Below are 26720 nucleotides of genomic sequence, written 5' to 3' on the forward strand. Positions count from 1 at the left end.
TTTCCGGTGCTCAAGTTCCGGTTGCCTCCCACCTTTGGTTCCGTGCTTCCGTGTGTCCCCTCGAGACTTTGGTTCCGGGAGCAGCTGGAGGTCAAAGTGCGCTCCTCTGCACCGGCCTCCGCTGCCCCCGCGGCCTGCGGCTTGGGTCTGTGGTCCCTGCAAGGCAGCTGGGTGTCTCTGCACGGACCGGACCAGGTCCAGCGGCTGCTGCAGTTACCGGGTTTGTTTTCACGTTAGCTTTACCGCAGTCCCTTCCTTTTTCTACTGTGGGTTTTTAAAATGGCCCAATTATTCTTCATGTTGATGTCATACTTCAAAACCGTTTAAAGAAAATAATTGGTGTAATTCCCTTAGTATTTTTCGGAACGTGCTTTGGTTTTTCTAGTGATACTTTGGCATTTAGTCACCTGAGGCTTAATTTCTCTATCTGTAAAATAGATGTAAATGAACATTGTCCTAAATGTGTTGGGAGGAAGTGAGGAGAGCGTATTTCAATGGGCTTCCTGTAGGGTTTGACACACAGTTTGCCTACAAAATTGTGAATATCATTGCAGTTATTCTCGTTTTTATGTGAATTAGATTATTCTTAACAGATGCTTATTTTTCCTTTCCTTTCGTTCCTTTCTTCCTTATTTTCTTTTTGGTTTTCATAGATTCCCAGATTAAGGAAGCTCTTTGTTTTGCTATCAAGATGCCTGGACTTGCACATTTTTCTGATTTCTGAAGTCAATATTGTGGTTTCTAGAATGTTACACTAAGCAATATTATTTGCAAAAATATCTAAGAATACACAACATCATTTAATCAGTAAAGCAGCAAGCACAGAAAACAGGCCTGAGTGAGTGGCTTGAAATTCACATTATGCTGAATAAAATTGTGGGTTTGTGTTTGGGAAGATAACAAGTGAAAGTTATGGGCATAATGTAAAAAAAAAAAAAAAAAAAAAAAAAAAGGCTGGTGTCCAGGCAAGAAGGAAAGAAAGTCAAGTTAGAATTCATGGCTTTGAAAAGGTGAAAATGCTGCTTGCTTTTGGGGGCTTGTATTAAACTAGAGAAAGAGAGAGAGAGAGAGAGAGAGAGAGAGAGAGAGAGAGAGAGAGAGAGGGAGAGAATGAGAACACAATTCATGGGGCTACAAAAAAAACACAGTTAAAAAGCAGGGGCTGTAATTATGTCTTGAAAGAACACTTTGGTTGAATTTAATTTATTGACACGGATATCTGACTAGAATTATTTATAGCAGGAGCCTGAACTCAAAAAGTATTTGCTAATTCAAACTTAAAACAGCCTGTGGCCTTCCAGCTGGTGGCCCTGGCAGGAAGGCCGCTGGGAGGCCATGGGGCTGTGCGGAAGGCCTGCCTGTCAATGGCTGCTTCAGAGAGCCCAGAGTGGAGAGCTGGTGAGCCAGACCCTCCCAGGGGAGCTGTGACGGGTACAGTCAGGAGCTAATCCAAGCCTTTTTCTCAATCTCCCATAGGGGCTTTCCTGATGTCTACACTATGGCATTTGGGGGTTCCTGTCGATTCCAAAGGTGGGTGGGTTTAAAGAAGCTGCAAGAAGTTGAAAGAGACCCTGATTTCCTGCCACTCTAACACCTTGAAGCAGGGATGCTTAGATGCTCTCTCTTTCTTGTATTGACATTTTAAAATGTATTTAAAGAAAGACTACACTCACATGAAGTCATAGCACTATTATAATTACAGTTATGGAAAATTAAATACCAAAGATGCAGTAAAAACATTTAAAATAGGGGAGTTAGAGGGAAAAGGAATGTTTGATCACTTCTCTCTATCTACATATATATAAAAGGCTAAGCGATGGTCCGACCATCTGACTGGTAGCTCTGACGCGCAATGACCACCAGGGGGTAGACGCTCAATGCAGGAGCTGCTGAGCTGCAGTGACTTGGCAGTGGTGGTTCCCGGGTGATGCACTCGGAACCAGAGAGGAGGGAGCACAATTCTGGGGTGCATCACCCAAGAACCACCCTCTCGCAATCTGGGACCCCTCAGGGGATGTCAGAGAGCCAGTTTCAGCCTGATCCCCGCAGGTCAGGCCAAGGGACCCCACCTGCCAAAGGGACCCCGCTCACTCCACAGATGTCCTTGGTGGCACCCCATTACAGCTGGCCAGGGAGGGACCATGGGAAGTTGGCTCCAGGTTGTGTCCGGCCCATCTCACCCAGTCCCGCCCCACTGGCCACCTTCTAATTAATTTCCTTTCAATGTGCAGGAATCCATGCACCAGGGCACTAGTGGAATTGTAAGTTCCTGCTAATGATGAGATTGACTGATGTCTCACTATACAGAACCAAAAACATCTTCTTGAATTAGCAAGATCTTGCTTGGAAATACCAGTAAGTTCAGTGTCAGCGGAATGACGTGCCCAGCAGAAACCACAGCAATGCAAGTTCTATTTACAGCAGAAACCTTGGGTAGTTGATGGGCTTTCTGAAGGGTGAGGGATGTACATTCTGAGCCACATTCATTTAATCACAAAACTCAGTACCATGTAATCGGATTTCCGGGTTACATTTAGTAAAAGTATATAGTTAGAAGTCTTAATTTATAAAAATATTCTGTTTTTTCAAACTATGTCATTTCAATGCCTCCCTGGTAAGAAAATCATAGTCCTACCAGAAAGTTCCTATTTATAGCCTTCTCTTCACAGTTCCACATAAACTATCAAGATGTCTCATAAGTTTCAATCTTTTGTGACAGTTGTTCATTCTTTAATGTGCATCCTGGAGAGGAAGAGAATATGTGTTGTCTGGCACTGCACAGCCACTGATTTTAATTAATAAACATTGGTCAGTGATGCTAAAAATGTCTTGGCTATTGAGAAATCCATCTGTCTCAAGTGGTAGAAGAAGGATAAAAGAATTAGTTGGGTATTAATTACTGTCTTTATCAATCACACTAAAAGGCTTTTATTTAGTCACTCATTTTATGTTCTTTTTACACAGTTGAGAGTTCCAAGACAGAAATATAATACCTAACCCAACAAAGGAAAATGAGATTTTTGACTGTGGGAGAGATGATATCATCTATTCCAAATATATTCTGATCCCTATAGACTATACATATTGCCTGAAATCATTTGGATATACAGGATAAATGTGATTTGATGTTTCATCATCTTTAAGTGTGTAACCAGAGTAAAGGTAGGAGCCTAGAATTCCTACCTTGGCTTCCAGATTTGGGTTTCAATTGTAGCTCTGACACTTACCAGTCCCAAGATTTGAGGACTCATCACTACCTCTGGAAACTGAAGTTTTCTCATTTAGCAAGTGTTAAGTAATTAAGCCCATCACATGTTGTATTTACTAGAACAGCAAGCAGCTATCCGATGATCACAAATAAGCAAAAATGTTAAGAGTATAAACTTTAAAGTGCTTTCTCACAAAATCAAAATAAAGTTTTGGTAAGGATTTATTAAGAGTTGGTCAAAATTTTAGCAGGACTTCATACCTGATAAACGTATATGTTTTATAAAAATAGATGTTCTTGAAAATAAAAAAAGAACAAGTCAAACATTGACAGATACATAATAAAATAATGTTTTTCCAACATAACCACTGATTTGACCTAAATACAGAGTTTACCATTTTCTAGGCAATTAAAAAAATGAAACATTCAGTGAATCAAGCACAAATAAAATATTATGTAGTAAAGACACATAAAATTAATCTAGACAAAATCAGTTACCCATTATTAAAACCAAGATTATTTCAGAAATTCTAGGATATTTTCAATATTTAGCTTTAAAAAATGCCAAGAAAGGTCGTGAACATAGTCACTATCCTATAAATAAACATCGTTGGAGCTAAATATTTGTCAAACACTGTGCTGCATATGTGAGACCTAATGGTGAAAAGGCGGAGTCCCCGCTATCTACTTAGAAAAGAAGGTATATGAGCAAGCAATAATCTCAAAACCATGTAATAAATGGATAATCCCAAAGTGTTGTGCCATACGTAAGATTTTCTAAGACTAAAAAGAGTTTCTAAGATTATAGATTGTTTAATCTACTTAAATAGATATTAAATTGATAAGAGTAATTTTATAAATTATTTTCTTAACATTCTCAGCATTTTTAACTGGCAACATTTTATTGTCCACACAAATTCTCTTTAGACCTTTTTTCAGAACTATCAAAAGAGGTTAAAACAAAATTTAAAGTCCCTCATGTTATTGGTAATCATCCCATTGAAAAGTTGTTGTTTTTATTAGTTAGAGAAACTTAACCATAGAGAGAAGCATGACCAGATATATTTATGCACCATGCTAGGCACTTCCATAGCAACTCATAAATATGTACAGGAAATGCATTTTAATAACAGCAAATCATAAAAGGATACATTGAATTTTGCTAGAATGTAGGAAAGTGAGAGCACTTTTGAATGTAGGTTGTTTATTTTAGTTTTGATGGTATAATCTCACCCTTTAAAGAAATAAAAGACAAAGTTTATTTTGCTTCCACCCAGCAGGTTTATAAAGGCATAATTTTAGAAATATAATAAACATTCAAATAAACCTAATTAATGCTGTGTATCAAATAATATGATCATTCCTTTAAATTTACAAAACTCTAGTCCATTTTATTACTGAAAATCTAATTACATTGAAGTTAATTTTAACTGACTACATTTGTTTAGTTCTAGAGAGTTATTGTGGTGATTATGAAAACACAAAAACAAGAATATATTTTGTATATGAGATGAAAGTGTATAAAAGATATTAATTTCTCTATGTGTGGGTTTTGTTTTCTCAAATATGTTTTTATTGATTTTTTTTAGAGAAAGAGGAATGAAGAGAGAGAGAGAGAGAGATGGATGTGAGAAACATCAGTTGGCTGTCTCCTGCATGCCCCCTACTGGGATTGAGCCAGCAACCTGGGCATGTATCCTAATTGGGAATCGAACCCGCGACCTTTTGGAGCATGGGACAGTGTTCAACCAACTAAGCCACAGCAGCCAGGGCTCTATGTGTGGTTTTAAACTATCATTTTTTTTTTTATTGGGAATTTATATGCATTGCAGATTGGGAGTAAATAGTACAGTTTTAGAGAATTATTATACCATTTTTATATTTCATGATTCCATTAACCATTATAAAGGAACAAATCACTATAATATAATATAAATAAAAAGTAGGACTGCTGTGATGATAAATATATGTTATGAATACATATTTAAATAGTATTTATTCTAATAAACACTTAGATCTTCTTCTTCTTTTTTTTCTTTTATGAAGCCCAATTTTAAAGATTCCATAACTTATATATTTTTCTTGGTGGAAAATCTACTTTAAAAAATATATTTTCTTAAATATTTATAGGGTTACATAAAGTTGTGTTTATTAAAATAAATTCTGACATTAAATAAATGCATTTTTTTTCCTCAAAACTAAAAAAATAAAAATACTAGTAAGTATTATCCTGAGTCCTACACAGCAAAATAACATTTACAATGGGACGTAAGGAGCGTGCCATTTGGAGATTTGTTCAACTGAGATTTATGAGATTTAATTAAAGCTCCTACATTTCTTCTGTTATTCCAAATTTAATATAGAAGCTGAAATAGATTATAAAGGTCTTCCCATCTGACTCAGTAGGTTCCATTACAATATTTGGGTTGCATATTTTTTCTCTCCCTCTCATGCCACACAAATACCTTGGAGTATCACTCCATTTCCACTTACTTGGTATGTGCATTTTTGTCCTTTAACATCATCCACTGAAGTGTACTGTTCAATGCTTGTACGTATATAAACAGAGCTGCACAACCATCACCATGGTCAAGTGCAAACTACTTAACCCCACCCCCGAAATAAACCCCATCCACTTTAACTTCACTCCACTTTAGTGGCCGCCTCCCAGCCCTCAGGCCTAGGCCCCCATGAGTATAAAGCCTGCCTCTGTAGATTTTCTCATTGTGGACATTTTATATAATTTACATAAATGAGGTATTACATTTTGTCAAATGTTTTTTGTGTGTCTGAGATGATCATGGTTTACTCCTTCATTATAATGATATGTGTATTACATCAATAAATTTGTAAATGTTATGGCAACCTTGCATCCCTGGAATAATTCCCACTTATTAATTGTGTGCAATCTTTTTATATCTTTCTGCATTCAGTTTGCTATTTTCTCAAAGATTTTAATATCTACACTAATAAAAGAGAAAGATGCAAATTGACTGTATCTTCGCGACGCCCACCAGCCAATAAGGAGTGAGTATACAAATTAACCCAACAAAGCTGGCGTGTTAATTTGCATACACAGGCACCAACCACCCCAGCTGTTCAGGGCCTCTGGGCAGCGTGGGAAGGCAGGGCTGGAGCAGAAAGAGGCGGCTCTGGGGCCGGAGCGAAAAGGCGGTGCTGGCAGCCAGGGAAAGGAAGGCCCATTCTTACACGAATCTTCGTGCATCGAGCTTCTAGTTTATATATAAGATATATTAATCTCTAGTATTCCTTTTCAGTGATAACTTGTCTATTTTTGGTAGTGTGTATTAACCTTCTCTTTCTTTTTGCAAAAAAAGTTTGTGAAGAGTTGATATGAAGTATCCTATATAATAAAGATCTAATATGCTAATTAGACTGAATAGCAGAATGACCTTCCGGACATCCTTCTGGACAACCCTCTGGACAAAGCCCAGGCTGCGAGGGCCGGCCAAGCCAGCCAGGGCTGCGAGGGCCGAGCCCCTTGCACAAATTTTGTGCATCAGACCTCTGGTATAGCATTTTTGCCCCAGTGCACAGTTTCGTGCACATTTAAAGGAAATTAATTAGAAGGTGGTAGGTGGGGCAGGACTGGGTGAGACAGGCCGGACACAACCTGGAGCCAACCTCCCGCGGTCCATCCTGGCTGGCCGCACCTGGGGTGGCACCGCGGCTTGAAGGTTGTCTGTGGAGTGAGCAGGGTCCCTCCAGAAGGTGAGGTCCCTCTGCCTGGCCTGTGGGGATCGGGCCAAAACTGGCTCTCTGACATCCCTTGAGGGGTCCCAGATTGCAAGAGGGAAGTTCTGGGGTGATGCACCCTGGAATCAGGCTCCCTCCTCTCTGGTTCCTGGTACATCACCGGAGAACCACAGCTGCCAAGTCACTGCAACTCGGCAGCTCCTGTGTTGAGTGTCTGCCCCTTGGTGGTCAGTGCGCATCATACCTATAGGCCAGACAGACAGTCGGATGGTAGCTTAGCCTTTTATATATAGAGACGTGTATATTTAGAATTCATCAGTGAAAGAATTTGAGACTAAACTTTTCTTCATGAGAAGTTTTAAAATTATTAATTTAATCATTTACTTGTTATAGACCTATTCTGATTTTCTTATATTGAATGATTCAGTTTGCATATTTTGTGTCTTTCACTATAGGAGTTTTTTTCATTGCGTCCAAGTTATCTAATTTTGCATAATGCTGTTTATGTATAAGCTATAAACACATAATCCTCTTCATCTCACAATATTTTATAAAGTTGATAGCCAGGTCTATTTTCTTTCCATTCCTGACTTTCGTAAATTGGATCTTCTCTCTTTGTCTCTTAATCAGCATTATATATATCTTTGGTCCCAAATCTTGGAAAGAGGACATGTTTAAGATACTAATAAAAGAATATGTAAAAATCACAGCCTGAAAGTTTTACATTGTATTACTAGAATTTCAAATCATTTATTTTTCCCCCATCAGTCATTACCTTGAATTAATCACCATTATTTAGAATTTTTTTAAAATATTAAATCACTCATTTTCTATTTGAATGTCACTCATTTATTAACAACTTAGCTTACCTTACTCCCAGAAAATGTGTTTTTAAATTCTACTCCAAGCATAGGAAAATCAGAGGATTGTATACCTTAGGTGAGAAGCTCTGTCCTGTTTTACTAGAATGTATAACTAAGTGTCCAGGCTGCAAAATAAAATCCAAACTACCTTTGGGAAAAGTCAAACATCAATGAGACTATTGACAATACACTTATTTTCAGAATGGCAAACGTCCTATTAGGATTTCTAATTAGGTTATCAGATGAGCGCTGGGCTTTAACATTCCAGTAAATTTTACTGGCATACCCTTTGAGCAAAAAGACAATGAATGCACATGTATATTTTGGGACATTGGTACTTAAATTTAAAGAAATATGACAATGCTTCATTGTTCCCAAAAAGCTTAAAGGAAAAAATAATCACAACCAAATCTTCAATACTCAACTCTGTGTGATTTTGTGTCTTCTATCACTGGAAATGAGCAGTTCAGCAACAAGTATTAAAATACTGTTTGTTAAGAAGTATTTGTATGCTAACTTGAAAATCTGAACTTAATGTCCATGTCTACGGAATAGTACAAAAAAAGCATTTACTTAGCCTAGCCGGCATGACTCAGTGGTTGAATATCGACCTATGAACCAGGAGGTCACAGTTCAATTCCCAGTCAGGGCACATGCCAGGGTTTCAGGCTCGATCCCCAGTAGAGGGTGTGCAGGAGGCAGCCAATCAATGATTCTCTCTCATCATTAATGTTTCTCTCTCTCTCTCCCTCCCCATTTCTCTCTGAAATATTTTTTAAAATTTAAAAAGAATAAAAGCATTTACATAAAACATTAATATTAAATTCATGCTACTCATACCTAATAAAGGTGTTTTTTAAAAAATGCAAGGCTCTCAACTTCTCAGTATTTACTTCTAAGGGCATCCTAGTGCTTACTTCAGAAGACTGACCGAAAAGGATATGGCACCGCCTTCCGAAGTCTATAATATGTTCTTCCCTCTGTCCTCTCCCGTCCCCACAGCTTCAGCCTTCACAATCAAGACTTCTGTTTTGGCCAGAGGATGCTAGTTTGTGTTTGGAAGCAAAATGTTATCTGCATTGTCTTCTGAAGAGATGACCTTTAAAAAATTACTGTATTTTCAAACAGGATCACTTTAGATCACTTCGCCATCCGCCTTGAAGTATAACCAGTGCTTTTTAAATGGATAGTGCAAGATGCAGAAGGAACACAGACAAAAATTAATACAAGGGCAAGGTTACTCAAGCTTTGCTTTAGGTCTTCATGAGTAGCATCTGTCCCCCTTGCCCCCCATCCCCATTTTTTTAGCTTTATTTTAAAACTCGCATGTATTCATTGCTTAAGGATGTAAATGCAAGAGAGACTGGAGCAAATGGAGCAGTTGGCCACTTGCCTTGCATGCAGTTAAAACCAGGCCCATGCATCAAGGAACAAAAGCAATACATTTTAGCAAACACCCTACCTTAGTTCATTTGTCTGGAGTGTTCAATGTGGCTGCGATCTATATGCCTGTATCTTCATTTCCATTATTAACTGTTATAACTTATCACTGTTTAGAACTTGGTTTTCTCCGAGCCCCGGTTACCTCCTGATTTATGTCTGATCGGGATTTTTATTCTCCAGAAGTCGATGCTGGAAGTGGATATATTCAAATGAATTACCGAAGAAAGCTGTGTCTGCTCATTTATCTACCTGTCTGATTGTAACGTTACTCTGACAAGAGATTCAATTTCTATTCCTCTTTGAGTTCTCACCAGTTTATTAATCCTCTCACCCTTCATTAGATCACTCTTATACTTAATTAACATGTAGATTACACATTTTATTACATTTTGATGGAAATAACTACTAAAAGATGTAAATGGCCAAATATGTAAGGCAGTTTGGGATAAAGATTCTACTCTAAAGACGTCTGTGCCTGTACATATCCATTGTAACAAATTTCTGGGACATAAAAGCAAGTTGTACATGGATTTTAATCAAAGCGCCGAGCCAGTTGCAATGAAGAGCCCTCTCGCCATTCAGGGAGTAGCACTTTCAAATAAACTCAACAGGTACCTTTCCCCTCGGGATGGAGCAGACTGTCTAGTACACTGTAAGTTCTCTATAAAGTGTTTGTCAGATATTCATTCACTCAAGCAACCACTTAAAGATTTACTGAAAAATCTGCTATTGGGAGACACATTGCTCCGCATGAGACTACAGTGGCGACTAAGACACCAGCTGTCTCCCAGGAGGTCCCAGGCGGGTGGTCACAGATAGAAAAGAGCATCTTTAAGACACAGCGCGATGGAGGGAACCGTGGAAGATAACATACAGAGGCGCTTCACTCCCACTTTCAAAGCTCAAGGTTCCTATGGCGACATTAAAGAATCTAACCTGAACTCTGGCGCATGAACGGGGGTTCGTGCGTTGGTAGTGGGTGGGAGAGGGCTGTGGAGTGTCCTAGGCGTGGAGGGCATGGCCGGCGGAGATGGCCAGGTTGGGAGAGGCCATGTGTTGGATTAAGTTGAGCTGCATATTACATAGGCTTTTAAGTGGTGTTACCAGGGGTGAGCGCATTGCCTTAGAAGAGGTCGTTTTTTTGTTTCTGGTTCTGTTTCCTTTCCTTTTTGGCCTGTTTTTACGGTAAGCAAGTAACGGTTTATGTTCAAAGGTTCCAATGCCATTATCGCCCTCTCTTTGTTGAGAACAGCCTTTAAGGAGCATAAAATCATTGCATTTCAGCTGGAATCCAAAATGAAACACACATAGTAAGCCTCGAGGGTGAGGAACTAAGCAATCAGAGTGTGTATCCCAAGATGACAAAAATCCCATCATCTGTCCCAAGAGTCTGCTTCTACTGTGGGATGCTTGCAACCTACCCTAGACACCAACCTTAACATTAAAACCTGGTGCTTTTCCTTTTCCTTTTGAAGAACTGCTTCTGATTTATTGAATCTCTGTTTGTTCCTCTGAACTAGGAACAGCATCTTAAGCATCCTTAATGATACTGAGGCTGCTTCGGAGCATGATTAAAGATGCATCAGCTATAGCAGGGTTTCTATGGGGCCTTTGAACGGTCATTAGACATTCTGCATCATGAAGCCTCTTGCTGGCAGGTACGATGCCACAGGGAGGGCTGGAATTAATTAGATGGATGCTAACCCAGCAGACGGAAGCCAGGGCGCAGAGAGGATGAAGAGGCATGCTCTACCGAGGCAGGGCCCCCGCACGTGTCCAGCGCCCTGAAGACTCGGAGCCGCCAAGGGGAAGCTCCGGAGCTAGGCCTGCGTGAACAGTGCTGCCTGTTGTCAGTTTCCGTAAGATGCAGGCGCCTTCACGATGGACAAGGTTTCACAAAACGTATGAACTCACCTGCAGTGTTGTGACCTGTGTTCTTCATATTCATCCCACCAGTTCCCACCAGTCACGCCTCGAGCTCATACTGAATGCGCCTGGGAGAGAGCAGCAGCCGTTGTGAAGAAGCGCCTTGAGGAGATCACGTGTGAGCTCTTCTCACACCTACGCAGACCTGGCGCAGGGGTAAGGAATTCTGATTCCAGCGGGGCAGGCTCAGCTGTTGACAATCAAGTTTGCCACTTTTAACCTTTGATCGGAGTAATGAGGAATTCTTAGACTATACATAGAATAAATACTTAGGGATATCTTAGAAGATTAAATAAAATGGTAAAATAATCATTGTTAATAATGAAACATTGGCTGGATCCTGGCCTTGGGGATTTACGTCTTATCCCTCCTTTGATACAGCAATATTTCTACAAGGGAAGCACTCTTATGGCCTTCATTTTATATTGCGGACACTGAGTTTGAGAGAGCTTATGCAATTTTTCTGAGTCCCCACTCACAGGAACATAAAGTTCAAGATTATAATCACTGTATTGCCCCGCCTTCCTTTGTTTTAAATTTATATAATACTTTCCTCATCTTAGTTTATTCACTAGTCCATTCCTTCATCCTCACTTTCATCTATTGAGCAAGTTTAGGATAGTCGGGGGCATCTGTGTTATGGAACCCACACTCCTACAATCTCACAGCCACACCCCTCAGCCCCCAGGTCAACCCTCCCAGGGGCAATGCCAGCCCTCCCAGGGGCAATGCTGTGGCGGAGCAGACACACCGACACACAACTACAAACAAACACAGACTCAGCCCTTCAGTGCCCCAACATCCGCAGGAGAGACACAGAGTCAATAAGGCAACACCACAGGGCGAGTGCGCTAATGAGGGAGAGAGGCCAAGGTGCGAGGCCAGTGAGAAGGTGAGCGGTGCTGGAGGAGGAAAGGGGGCGGTGGGGAGGGGGGCCGCGGGCTGCAGCTGCGTGGGGTATAATTGATGTGCTTTTCAAAGCGCCCGGGTGGGCGCCGAGAGGAGCTTGTTTAAAGAGAGCAATTTGCTTCTGTGAGAGAAAAAGTTCCTCAAATACAGCTGCGCTGACAAATGCCTCCTGTGAATGGTCATTCTGATTGCTTTACCGAGAGCTGAGAGGGGAAATAAGAATATTCGCACGGAGCGGACAGCCTGTGGCTTTCCAAGGCTTGGCGTGCTGTGCGCTCGGCTCCATCAGTTGTTCTCTTTATCTGACTGTCATCCTTTCCTTACTATCAGGCTCTCCCACATTTCTAATATTCATTATAATCCGGGCACGTTTCCGAGAGTGGCAGTGTATTAGTCATATTAGTCAGGGTTCTCAAGCACACACACACACACACACACACACACACACACACACACAATACAAAACACCAAAAAACAAAACGAGACAAAAGAACCAGGAGAGAGAGAGAGAATAATGGAGGTTGGAAGCTACAAATTCCCAGATCTTCAGGGTAAGTCAACAAAATGAAAACCCAGAAGAGTTGAAGTGCATTTCCAGTCCAGGTCTAAGGGAAGGAGGGAGCCGATGTCTTACTATTATCTTTGTACATAGTTAGATTTATGCTATAAACAAATGTGTGCATTAAAAATAGAATCGGTATTTATAAAATGATAGATGGTACTACTTTTGAATTAATATGACCAGTTCAATATATGTGATTTACTATTACATGAAATTCACAGCTCATTCATGGTAATTTTTTAATTAAATGGTTTGTAGGGAATTTTTTATTTGACAACATATTTTATGATCATATTTTGTGATCTTCTACCCAACCCTATAGAACAAATATCTTCATGGATTAATGTAAAAAGCATTCTTTAACAAACCAGGCAAAAGGCAATAACATCTTTTTAAAATGTGCTATTGATGCTTCTAGCCCATGCAGTAAAAGTGACTATTTTATTTTTTTTTTAAAAAGTACATCTATTTAACTTGCACAGAAGGCATGCAAATTTGCTCATGGAAGTCGACAAAGTCAATTTCATTTTATTTTTCAACTTTTATAAGATACATTTTTTTGAATATTTGAAATAGGCTCTTGGCTTTGGGTTTTTGTTAAAATTCATAAAGCAAAGCAAAGCTTGGTTGCTCTCCATGAGATAAAATCATCATCATAAAAATCCTGACTCCACTCTCAGTAGAATGTTGGATAAAATCTGAATGTGAAGCTCAAAGAGCAAGTTACACCTTGATCTCACCCGTTATCAGGTGTCTTAGAAACTTCATTTTACTTACTCTTTATTTTAACCATTTGGGTTTAATATTATTATTATTATATTCTAAATTAGAAAAATAAATGATAAAAGTTAATCATTTCTCCCTGGCCAGTGTGACTCAGTGGGTTGGGCATTGTCCCCCACAACAAAAGGTTGCTAGTTCAGTTCCCTGTCAGAGCACATGCCCAAGTTGTGGGATAGATACCCAGTAGGGGGCGTGCAGGAGGCAGCTGATTAATGTTTCACTCTCACATCGATGTTTCTCTCTCACTCTCTAGAAATCAACAAAACCATATTTTAAAAAAAGTTAATTATTTTGTTCAACTTATAGAATTAGCAAGTGGCAGTACTGGTACTTGAATCGATAATGGTTGTATTTCAAGTCTGTATTCTCTTCCTTCTTTCACTCAGGCTGAGAATGTATCTTTTTATTCTTCTTAATATGCATTAAAAGTCATCTAAAACCATCATGAGATTCTTGCCTTTCTCAGAAGAAGCTCATGGAGTTTAGAACACTCCGTTTCCCCCTAAGAGCATTTACAGTGAATCATCTTGTGGGAGATTTCTCACTCTTCTACTTAAGTATGTCAATGGCTTCTTAGAAACTTCAAGATTATAGCTTTTAAATCACCAAGCCCACACGTAAGGAATCAGTAGTTCTGGAAATGGCCTGATTACACTTTCCCAACAATTCTCAGGAACTATTTTGTGTGTTGAGTTTGTTTTCCTCTGGGAAAAGATGAGCTTGTGGTTCTACTGAATTACGAAGAGCAGTTGTTTCCAGATATAGGCGTGCACAGCTTCAGATGCTCTCACCTATACATAACAGCACACCTTATGCTGATTTTGCTACAGAAATAAAAGATATTCGCCTGACTCACATGGATTTTATTTAGGCAGCTTAACTTCTTTCCATACCAGGACTATTCTCTAGGAGTACTCATAATATTGATAATTGCTTTCGACTCCTGTCTAGTAATGGCTTTAAGCTAACTAATTCATTTATTTGTGACATGTATTTTTTTGTGGGTTTTTTTCTTTGAAATTATATTACTATTTTTATTCTCTAGTATTCTATCACAGATTCTCCCTAATTCATAAAAATCCATCAACCTCACAATTTCACCTGAGTGTACCTGCAAGGGCTCTTTAGATGATAGGAAACTGACTTATCCCAGTCCAAAGGCATTGCCTTACATAAATAACACTTCTCTCAAGTCTCTTTAGACTCAGAGACATTCAAAATGTGAAGTCACTTCCAAAATCAGTTGTCATGTATGAGGTGTGGAGTCCTTCCACCAGAAACGTATGGGATCTGTGTTTGAGCCACTTCAGTTATGGGCGACTCACCACTTCCATTCATGGACTCAGAAGGTGGAAGATGGTCCTCATGTGGAGCAGCAAACAATCTCCAGGACCACCCCACCTGTGACATTGTTGGCACTTTAGCCCTGTTCCGAAGAAAGCTAACCCAACCTGAGCCAACCTGTTCACTAAGGAACGTGTGATTGAGCCTCTGCTATGTACAGGTGCTGTACAGGGCCTGGGACACAAAACGAGATCTATGTTCTGAGGTTCTGGATAGATTGCCACGAAACGTTTCCTGTTAGTTTGGGATTTAAATGGTGGAAGTGAGTGAGTCAAAAATGACTTCAGGTTGTGAGCATGAACAACGAAAAAGAATGGAGGAAATCAGGTCTAGGATTGGGGAGCGCTGCTTGGGAAGGAAGGGGCGTTGCACTAGATCTGAGTTCCTTTGCACATGATGTGATTGACAGGTCAACTGGCCACCCCCCCCACCCCCCCACCCCCGCGAGTGTCAAGCAAGCCATTAGATACAGAGGGCTGTGTCTCAGGGGGAGGTTTGGAATTGAGGTGTAAGTGCCACAGATGGTAAATATTTTTTCAATATAATTTTTATTGGGAAGAGAAGGAGAAGTTCATAGCTAAACTTCACCTTAACTCAAAAGTCCCTGAAGGTACGTTAACATGGAAAGTAAAGTAAAAAGCAGTCTTCTTGGTTTCACAGTTGTTTCTTATCTTCTTATATTACCATTCAAATGCAATCTAAGATATTTTGACATATTATAAACCGTAATATACTCATTGAAAAATATAGTTCAAGAATAATTTTGGTAAGTGCACAGTCAGGTGTTTTTCAGAATCTCCAAATGAGAGCCATTTTTAACCAAGAATAACCTAAGGTTAAAAGTGGCTTTGAGTTGGCATTCTTGCTGTCACACATTCCTTCCTGCCACCCCTGCTTTCTAACTCAAAGGATCCATTTTTCTATTGATCCTGTGTTATGTGGCGAGGCCATCAATAAACACATTGATCATTTCTTTGGAAAAATGAATTTTATATGAAAGGCATCCCGCTGCTGAATCTGGTGAGAGGTAATGCGGATGGTGAGCTTAAAGCCATAGCAGGAAGTGAGAACACATGGCAGGAGGTCTTGGATGGCAGTTTTAAGTCTGCTCCCATCCCATGGCGGGTAAAGGGTGTGCACAGCTGGAGGTGAGGTCCTGGGAGGACAGATCCCTTTGGAAAGCATCAGCCACATGTCCCTGCAGCCCAGGCTCTGCGCTGACACACCCCCTGTCAGGTGGCCCCGGGGCAGAGAGGGGCTTGTGCAAGGCAGGGCCCCGCTCCCCACCGCGGCCCTGATGCCCCGCACACCGCGCCTCGGAGCCCGGGCTGAGCGAGGCTGAGTCCTGGGACCAGGCAGAGCCAGGGCGGCCTGGCCCGCACCCAGGGCACCATGAGAGGCCACCCTGCGGGGCGCCTGCTCTCCAGGCACAGCCAGCCGCCTGGTTCTGCAGGGCCCGCGCTGAAGGCTCTCTGAGCAGACGGCCTGGCACCCTGCAGCGCGTGGCCGGGGCAGAGCCGTGCCCACGCGTGGGGTCAGCAGAGGCGTCACACGTGCGGGAGGACTCGGCCCGCGGGATGCTCTGCGGGTGTTTCGCACGGAGGGCGCCGGCTCCTGCTGCGTGGCTCTGCAAGGCCCTGCAAGGCTGGCTGCACTCAAGTGGGGACCCAGGTGGACACGGTGCGGGGTGCGGGCTCTTCCACCAGGGACCGCCTGCTGCGGGGAACTCCCGCTTCCGTTGGTCAGTGGAGGGAGAAAGCATCCAGCACTGCAGGCCGGCCCCAGGCCCTGCGGGCGCCAGGGGACACAGGAAGCAGCCCGGGGTGGGAATGAGACATGATGTCCTCCAAGAACTGGGGCTGCAGAGCCCTATCCGCCAGTCCCTGGCGAAGGGAAATGTACGTCATCTCCACAAAATGCTGCAGCACGTCCATCCATTGGTCATCTTATCTATTTTTATATGGAGACATATGTAATCAATTATATAATCTATATCATCTATATCTATATCTATATCTATATCTATATCTATATCTATATCTATATCTATATCTATACATATATATATATATTTATATATAATTGATTTCAGAGAGGAAGACAGAGATAGAAACATCAATGATGAGAGAGATTCATTGCTCGGGTGCCTCCTGCACGCCCCCTACTGGGGGCTGAGCCTGCAACCAGGGCATGTGCCCTAACCCGGAATCAAACCATGACCTCCTGATTGATGGTAATTTTAATTGGAAAAATATTTGGTGAAGCAATTTATCAATAGATGCCAATAAAATTATTTGTTTTTTTTAAATATATTTTATTGATTTTTTTACAGAGAGGAAGAGAGAGGGATAGAGAGTTAGAAACATCGATGATAGAGAGACATCGACCAGCTGCCTCCTGCACACCCCCTACCAGGGATGTGCCCGCAACCAAGGTACATGCCCCTGACCGGAATCGAACCTGGGACCCTTCAGTCCGCAGGCCGACGCTCTATCCACTGAGCCAAACCGGTTTCGGCAAATTATTAATGTCCATGCAATATTACTAAACAATCGTATAGCTGGCGTTCTATCCTATAGTACAATGTGTAATACATAAAATAGTACTATTCGTCTTGGAAAACATGATTATAAAGATTTAAACGATTTATAAAGATTTAAGAAACCAAAGAAATGCCTAACATTTAAGAAATCACGATGCACATATTTGATATTAAAATCTCAGGAAAATATGTAACCTTTACAAAAAGGGTGATGGAGATTTTCTTTAATAATATTTCTTTTCTGTTGCTGTGTAACAAATGACCGCATTTAATGGCTTAAAACCACACTCATTTATCTCACAATTTTACTGGGTCAGGAGTCTGCCCACAGATGAGCTGGGTCCTCTGCTCGGGCCTCACAGGCAGGCATTGGGGCGCCGGCTGGGCGGTGGCCTCTCCGGAGGCCGGCCTCCCCTCCCAGGTGACTGACTTCCCTGTGGCCACAGCAGTGTGGCCCCGGCTCTTAAAACCTGCTGCTGGCGGCGCCCACAGTTCCCTGCACAGGCCTCTCCACAGGCCGCTCACACCGTGGCTGGCTGTTTGCTTCCTCAAAGCCAGCAGCGGTGCCTCCCTTTCCAGCTAAGAGAAAATTTAAACGAAGATTGTCATCACAGGTGTGGGAGCCATCACCGCTGTTGTCTTTTATTGATTCAAAGTAGGTCACAGGGCTTCCCCCTTCCACGGAGGGGATTGCTTGATTGTGTGAGTCATTGGGAGTCACCTCAGGGTGTGTCTCCCCCCCCCCCCCCCCCCCCCCCCCCGTGATCAAGGCATTTACTAGGATAGTGAATACAAAGAGGAGAGGCCACTTGTGCGTGTACAGTAGTGTTAACCATACACACATATCCACCCCAAAAAGTCTCCGCCTAAAATAGACCTGTCATCAAATTTTCTGAAAGGATAATATATCATTTGTGACTTTAAACATTACTCACCCCAGGAAGGAGACTATTCAGAGCATACAGAGGTGAGTTTCAGCTGAAACAAACAAGCGAAGGAGGAGCCCCGATTGCTAGGAGGTGTACCCAGGAAGCCTGCACAGGGCATAGCTTTCGTTTTCCTGCCTATTCTAGCACAGCATCCAGATCTCAACTCAGGATCGGCATCACAATGAGACTTTCACTTATTGCATATTAAGTACAGTTTTAGAGACAATTTACTAGGAGAGGGTTTTTCATATGCCCAAGCTTTTCCAATTATCTGACCCCCTTTTTAAAATGTGGGTCCCCATAAAGCGAATTATCTGAATACTTGAAAACTTCCTGACCACCCATCTTCTTTGCCACACCACCTTTTTGATATCAGCTATCACACCAGATGTGAATGAAAAACGATTTATAAAGATTTAAGAATACTAAAAAGAAAATAGAGAAAATAATTTACTTGGGGTTCATTCAATAGAATTCAGTGGAAAAACACTAGTTGGTATATAATTACAGCCAAGAGAAAAAAGGTTGAGCAAGTTACCAGGTGTACCGGTTACTAATACAGATTTTGTAATCAAAGAAAACACGATCATTTTAAGAGAAACATCAAAAGTGCTTTATTCAAAGTAATGTCCATCGATAGCTAAACATTTACCTCATCTTTCAGGTAATTTGTGGATACCCTCCCTATAGAACTTTTCTTGTTTTGAGGCAAATCATTCAGAGACCCAATTTTCCACTTCTTCGTACGTTTTGAAGGGCTGCTCAGAAGTGCGTGTGCCATTGATCAGAACAAGTGGTCATCTGAAGGAGCAAGGTCTGGTGAATACGGCGGGTGGGTTACTACTTCCCAGGCAAGATCTTTTAACATGTCTTTAACTGGTTTTGAAGTGGGTGATGGTGTGTCATCATGAAGCAAAATTACTTTGCCGTGTCTTCTGGCACATTCTGGTCCTTTCACGATCAAAGCATGGTTCAAATTGATTATTTGCTGTTGGTAGCGATCAGTATTAACGGTTTCACTTGGTTTTAGAAGCTCATAATACACCACACCTTCCTGATCCCACCAAACACAGAACATTGTCTTCTTTCTGAAGAATTTGGCCTTGCAGTCGATGTTGATGGTTGACCTGGATCAACCCATGCTTTTGTGCATTTGGGATTCTCAAAATAAATCCACTTTTCATCACCAGTCACAATTGGATGCAAAAAATTCTTTCATGCCGTTGAAGCAACATTTTACTGATGACTTTTTGGTTTTCCATTTGTCTTTCGTTCAGTTGATGTGGCACCCATTTTCCTTCCTTTAAAATCTTTCCCATTGCTTGTAAATGATCAGAAATTGTTTGCTGAGCAACGTTTCATCTTTCTGCAAGTTGTTTTTGAGTTTGACACACATCTTCATCCAATGATGCTTGTAATTGTTGGTCTTCAAACTTTTTTGGTTGACCTGGACGTTCTTTGTTTTTTCACATCGAAATCATCACTTTTAAAGCATTTAAACCAGCATTCACAAGTATCTTGAGATGGAGCATGTTCATCATAAGCTTCCCAAAGTATACGATAACTTTTTCTTCAAAAGAAAGTAATGAATTAAAACTTCCTGCAAATGCTCTTTTTTGGGGCATGAAATTCGACATTTTTAAGTGTAAAAATATCTATGATGTTAACACCTTTAGCAAATTTGACATATGTAGTTTTGAAGCTTGTTGTCAATACAACAAAATAGCATACGTATCAAATTGCATATATAGCAACGTATGTGTAACTCCAGCTATTGAAAAAAAACCCGCATTATTAACCGGTACACCTGGTACTTTCGTTGAAAGAACAGTCTGTTCTGGGTGGGATACTTGCAGCGATATAAAATTAGTAGTTTTCTTTAATGACCTCAGGAGCATTCATGTGACCACAGGAGACCAGGAGCGGTACTGCCCCACTGCCCCGCTCACTGAGCACCAGCCCATCTCACCTTGACCCTGCAGCTCCCCTCTCACCAAGTGATGGCAAACCACGGAGCCCCTGGCCAAGAACCAGGCCGCTCTGGGAGCTTCCCTGCTCTGCTCGTGTTGGGGATAACGTGAGGATTTGGACATTGCCCCTGCCCTTTGGAGCTAACAGTGCCAATGAGTGGATAACTTGAAACTTGGACACACCTTCTGGGCTAGAGCATTAAGCAGAACCATTTCTAGCCGTCATCTCAGTTGGCACTCCTGACATCGCCACACTGTCAGTATTGCTGCACTCCCAGCAGGAAGGCCACAGGGAGCATTACAAGATCTTCACACTCTAGTAACATAGAGCCAAATAAGCAGCACAAGTGAAGGCAAAACGTGAAGAATGACAGAGTCAGCATTTGTGCTAGGGAAATGTTCCATGATAAGTTCCGTGGGCTCTGGTGAGGGACACACCATGTGAGAGAGTCAACATGTCTAGACACTTTTGGAAAAATGCTAATCATTGTGGATAACATTTTTGTAAAACAATAAAAAAAATTAAACTAATATATATATATATATATATATATATATATATATATATATATATATATCCTGTTTTAATTAGATACAACAAACACAAAATAACTTTGTAGTAATTTCTAAGTGTTTTTTTTTTCTAAATGGTTTTTAAGCTTCCTAAAATTTATTTTTCTTCTCATCACAGACTAGTGACAAAAATTTTGGGATCTATACCCAAGTGCAGACCACATTATGAAGAGAAATAATACTGATAAAACTTCTCAACATAGTGCTAACATTTATATAATAGAGAGATTGTAGAGTCATTTATTATAATGTTCCACAAGGTAAGTCAATAGAATAATGCCAAATTAATTTTCAATAACATACATCTAGTGAAGGACTAAATGATTGTCCAAAATAACAATTCTTTAATAATATAGAAGAATATACTTTAGAGTACTTGAGAAAGTGTTTCACTATAAATTATGTCAGAAAATCATCCACAAATATTATTTCCTCAAAATTATTATTACTAAAATTTGAGAAGTAGGTAGATAGTTTAAGGTTATATTTTCTGTAAAGATCTTGTTTCAGACAGATCATTATAGATTTTTAATGTGTCACAATGGGAAGTTGAAGTTGGAAACTCAAGCTACATAGATGGGCATACCTAAACAGACAGTCACTTCACTTCTCCAAAGAATAAAGACCTAAGAGAGGGACTATGACTTCATCCCAAGGATACAGTACAAAGTTGTCTGTAACAATTTGAAAATGATGATTGAAAAACTAAAATTTCTCATTATTACATTTTTAATATTGTGATTGATAATTTTGTATTGAAATTTCCCATTTCAGCCAAACTCACATACAAGAAAGCTGAATTAAGCCTACAGACATTGTTGCTAAGTAATTTTACTTCCTGGTGAACCCCAAGATAAATTATGTGATACATGTACTCCCAGATACCTTGTAGATTTTATATACTTTATGCACTTGTTGGGAAAAAGCCAGTTGAATATTGGATGATATCTGCCAAAATAAGTATCATGGCTTAAATCTATTTGACATTGTGCCATTCTCTCTGCAATTGATGAGGCTGCAGAGCGAATCTCTGTTGAGTCCACTTTTACAATCTGAAAATTAAACCTCATACTTAACACTGAAGAAAATCCATATAATTTCCTTCCTAATAGCAGGAAAGGTACTTTAAGTTCATTCAAAACTGGGTTTAAATCATTAAAGTAGGCTTAAGCCATTAAAGTGTGTAGAAGTTATACAGTAGTGTACGATGCATTATGGTAAAAAAGATTAAGTCATGTGTTTTGACGCTCTTAATTCTGACCCTTTCTTATTAAGGTATATCTATATAAAGCCTATATGTATATAAAAATAATTTAGAGATCTTGTAGATTTATAACTATTTTCCCCATATCCATTTGTGTCCACGGAGTTCAAGTTTGCATGAGGAATAATTATTTTGAGCTTACGGATTCCCACACAACGACAGGAAGTGTAACTGTGATCTATACAGTGGCCATGCCTTGATCTTCTTGCTCCTTCCTTCATGTGACTAATGGTGACCTCACAACCCAGATGTGCAATTTGTGAAGGATAAAACCGGCATATGTGTTAGGGTTAGTACAGTAATGGTTGTTCCACTGGGAGTGAAGGCTACCAGTTTTCTACTTTCATAAATGGGGTGCATGGCATTATGTGCCCAGCGAGGTGTGAGCATGCCCTTGGCTTAGTAGGGCCACACCTTTGGAAATTACAGGACTCTGCCAGTCAGAGGGGACTTTCTGATGGGAGAAGTGTTTCGTGACCGCTGTTTTGGAGGAGGTGACTTTCATTGATTTATGTTGATTTATTGAATGAAATTATTCGTTATTTGGAACAAATATGAGAAACGGAGCACCGGAATTTCCCTCATATGTTAAAGCTTGAGGACACAGTGTTTCTCGAGTCTTCATCAGCATTTGCGCTCTCACATTTTCACATGCTAACGTTACCTTGGGTTAGACCAGTGGTCGGCAAACTCATTAGTCAACAGAGCCAAATATCAACAGTACAACGATTGAGATTTCTTTTGAGAGCCGAAAACCGACTTCTGCGCATGGGCCACAAAGTTTCAATTGCACTGTGCGTGTGTGCCCACACGTGGTATTTTGTGGAAGAGCCACACTCAAGGGGCCAAAGAGCCGCATGTGGCTCGCGAGCTGCAGTTTGCCAACCACTGGGTTAGAGTGACCAATTCATCCTGAGGAGGAGCACGTAACAACAGACTCCTTACAGTATCCCTGGATGATTACTTCTATTTTTGCAAAGTCAACATGCGGGGCTTGACTTAGGTAAACTAGGTTGTCCAGAAAGCAGATGCTGAGGCAATTATTGAGAATTAGATTCCCAGGGGACGGGAGAAAGGAGGCAGGAAGGAACAAGTCCACCCTGGAATAGAGCGCCCAGCTAATTATTACTAAGTGCAACTGGTTTTTAGTTTCTCATCCCTGGAAGGGTATGATTAGCTCTAAAGCCTAAAGCATCACTTCTAAAAATATCTTACAGCTCTGCCAATTTCTACTACATTTCAGTTTATCGATAAAATATTCTCTTAGTGTAGAGACTCCAAACACTATCATACATTTTTGAGATTATGGTTCCTTCTTAGTGGATGGATGGGTGGATGGATGGATGGATGGTCTGAGTTGGAGAGGAGTAGGGGAAGGTTGTTGGAGCCCCTCGTTTGGGCGTCAATTGCTGGAGTTCTTTTTCCCCAGACTTACAAAGGGTTCAGCATTCTGGAGAAAGGGCTGCACGTAGATGATTAAGAAGGAGTCCGTGGACAAAAGGTATTTTTGATAGGCATTGGGGGTCAGAGGAGCTTCCAAGATGAAGGAGCTAGAAGACTCTACCCTTGATCAAGGAGCCGGGCTTTTATTAAACACAATTTGTCCCAAGGCAAGGTGGAAATATACACTTCAAAGGGTAAGGTATCAAAGGGTTTACAGAAGCATTATCAGTTTGGGGAATAGCCTACAGCTGTTCAGGTGTTTGGCCAACAGGAGGCAATAAAATGCCCTGAGCTGTCTGGCAGTTAACAATACCATTTAGGTTTGGGAGAGATGGCTTTTAGCCATTTCCAACCGGTAAACTACATGTGACTCAACCCTGTTGAGCTCTCCAAGCTTCACCAACCTTTTGGTAAAACTCTTGTAATTATTACACGCTGGAACTGGTTCTCGGCAGAAGGTCATGGATTAAAATATAAATAGAAACAAACCTGAGCCTACACAACATAATTCTTCCTATTGGCCACATCTTCAATTGGTTTTCTGCAATGTCCAGCACATATTCAATGCATCATACATTTGTGTTTTTATTTTCCCCAGTTAGCCTCAATCTATTTTTATATAAAAATGTTCCCCCTAGTCTTGATTTCCTTCTATTCTATTTTATGCAAAGAAATGTTAAATATTAATATTATTTAATGTTCAATCTGAGTTTCTGAAATCCAACTCCATCATTTGAATGTTATTAACCACCCAGAAGACCCACTCTGACAGCTTGAAACAAAACCCCGTTCTTCAGTTCAGATGCGAGGACGGAAGAGCTTTCCTCTCCATGTGCCAACTGGATGACACCAATGTTGTTCCATCAAGTTCATTGTACACAGACATTTTATTTCCTGTATGGCCCGGATTTCAGGGCGCTTGACTCTCCCGCTGTATATAAACAGTGTGCAGCATTCCACTTCTCTTTGGTAAACATCATGAATTACTTTAATGCCTATTCCATATTTAATGTGAGTTGTTTGAGGTACCCTCCCTAACACGCTCCATTCTACCAGCACTCCGGCTCATAAGCGTTTCTTTCTGACACTTAACTCTGGGGATTGTTTTTAAAATTAATGTGATTAGTCCAGCTTTTGCTTATATGTTGGCATTGTGGTGAGATATAAGGTAGCTACACATCTCATCACTAAAGCCTTCTAACGTCTGCACACACAGAAACGTGGAGATAGTCCATGGCCAAAGGCTGAGAGACATCAGTTTTCTCACTGATCTGCCTTCCAGTTCATGAAAAAGCAGCCTCGGTTGGGCATGGGGGAATCCATTGCCTTCCCCTGGTCTTCCTCCGGGTCTCTCAGGTGTCATGTGGGCCACCTGCTGCAGCAGACTGGCCTTTTAAGTATCAACTGTGGGGACAGCCCTGCAGTCGTGCATAAGGATTAACCCTGGGCATTCAGACACAGTAAAAAGTTCAGGTCTACTAGCCAAACACACTGGGTGTTCCCTTTTGGTAAATATTAACCCAAAAACTCATCAAACATAATGTTTTATTCAAGTTATTGTTAAATGGTCAACTATCTCACTAGGCATAAAGGAAAAAAAAGAAACAAGGCTTATTTTTAATCTCTACTCATGTAATATATTCTGGTGTACATATACAACATGATTTAAGCATTTAGAAATGTATTTAAATATATTGGTGATTTCATATTATATCATTGACCAGGAATAAAACAGCTCGAGAAAGCTCTTGAACATGTCATGGGGTTGTTCTTGTGAACACATCAATATAACTGACTGATACTCCAGCTCACTTGTTCAAGAAAACTGAATCACGGTGCCCTGGAGGATATAGAACATACAGACTTCTGCCCCAAGATTCTTGAGTCTATATATCTGATTGTTGGAATCGAGGTGAAGTGTAGAACTCTGACCACAAAGGATTCAAGGAAAGTTGGGTTTTATTTTTAGAGTCTTAGGTTAGAATATTATTTCAATATTTTACAAGGGTATCATCAAATCCTTACTTACTAATATGCTGAATGTGGGGGCCTAATTTTGGCCAGAACTGCCACAGCTTTGAATTGCCTTTATTGATATAATTTAATTCACTTTTAAAGTCAATGTTTACAGGTTCAAGAAGGCCTTGTTATTGATTATTACAAGTAGAGGAGGGGAAAAGGCTTGATAAACAAAGGAGAGAGAAGCGTACACAAATTGCATAGAATTATAGGTATATTGGTTGGGGGGATAATAGCTACTGTGTGTATAGACTATTAAATGTTTTGAAAATTGATCAGGAAATAAAGAGCTCTTTGAAATAGCTCCAAGCACTTCTCCATCAGCTGCTCTACGTGATTACAAGCAGCCCCTCTTGTTATGTTGCCCAGGGGAGGTTGTTTGGAAAATAGGAATTCATATTGTGACATGGAATAACATGTATTGTACTCAATTTCCATTTCATAGCCAGCATCCAAGTTGGATAGCAGAGGTTCTAAAGGTGCAGAGGAAAAGCCCTGCCTTTGCCACACAGATCGGTTCTTAATAAATATGTTGTGCTCCTAAAGCCAGCAGCCTGCACACTGAAGGGTCCTGGCTTTGATTCCAGTCAAGGGCACATGCCTGGGTTGCAGGTTCAATCCCCAGTGTGGAATGTGCAGGAGTCAGCTGGTCAGTGATTCTCTCATCACTGATATTTCTACCTCACTCTCCCTCTCTCTTCCTCTCTGAAATCAATAAAAAGATAATAAGTAAAATAAAATAGCACTAAAAAATAAACAAAATGTAAAAAATAATCTTGTTTAGTAATCAATCCCCTTCCACCACTAAGTTTCAGAGTAAATATATTTGACTTTATTGTAAAACTAGAGGCCTGGTGCACGAAATTCATGCACGGGTGGGGTCCCTAGGCCTGGCCGGCATTCAGGGCTGATCGGGGCCAGGCCGATCAGGGCCAGGCCTATCAGAGCCGGGCCAGAGAGGAGACAACAGTCACTGGGCCGGGCATGGGAGGAACAGACACTGGCCACCGCCACCATCGTTGGCGCTCCACCACCGTGCAGTTCGCCACCTCTCCCCCTCCTCTTTCCCTCACTGCACCACCACTGCAGTGGGTGGGTGGCCAGGGGGAGGGATGGGGCACCAGAGGTTGGCTGCCGGCCCTGAGGAGGGAGCTGGCCCTCAGCCCCCGCTGGGAAAGGGGCCACGTCTGCCGCCACCCACCCTGGTTCCCTGTCCCAGCCCTGG

This window comes from Cnephaeus nilssonii, assembly GCF_951640355.1.
Source record: "Cnephaeus nilssonii genome assembly, chromosome: 12".
Taxonomy (NCBI): Eukaryota; Metazoa; Chordata; class Mammalia; order Chiroptera; family Vespertilionidae; genus Cnephaeus; species Cnephaeus nilssonii.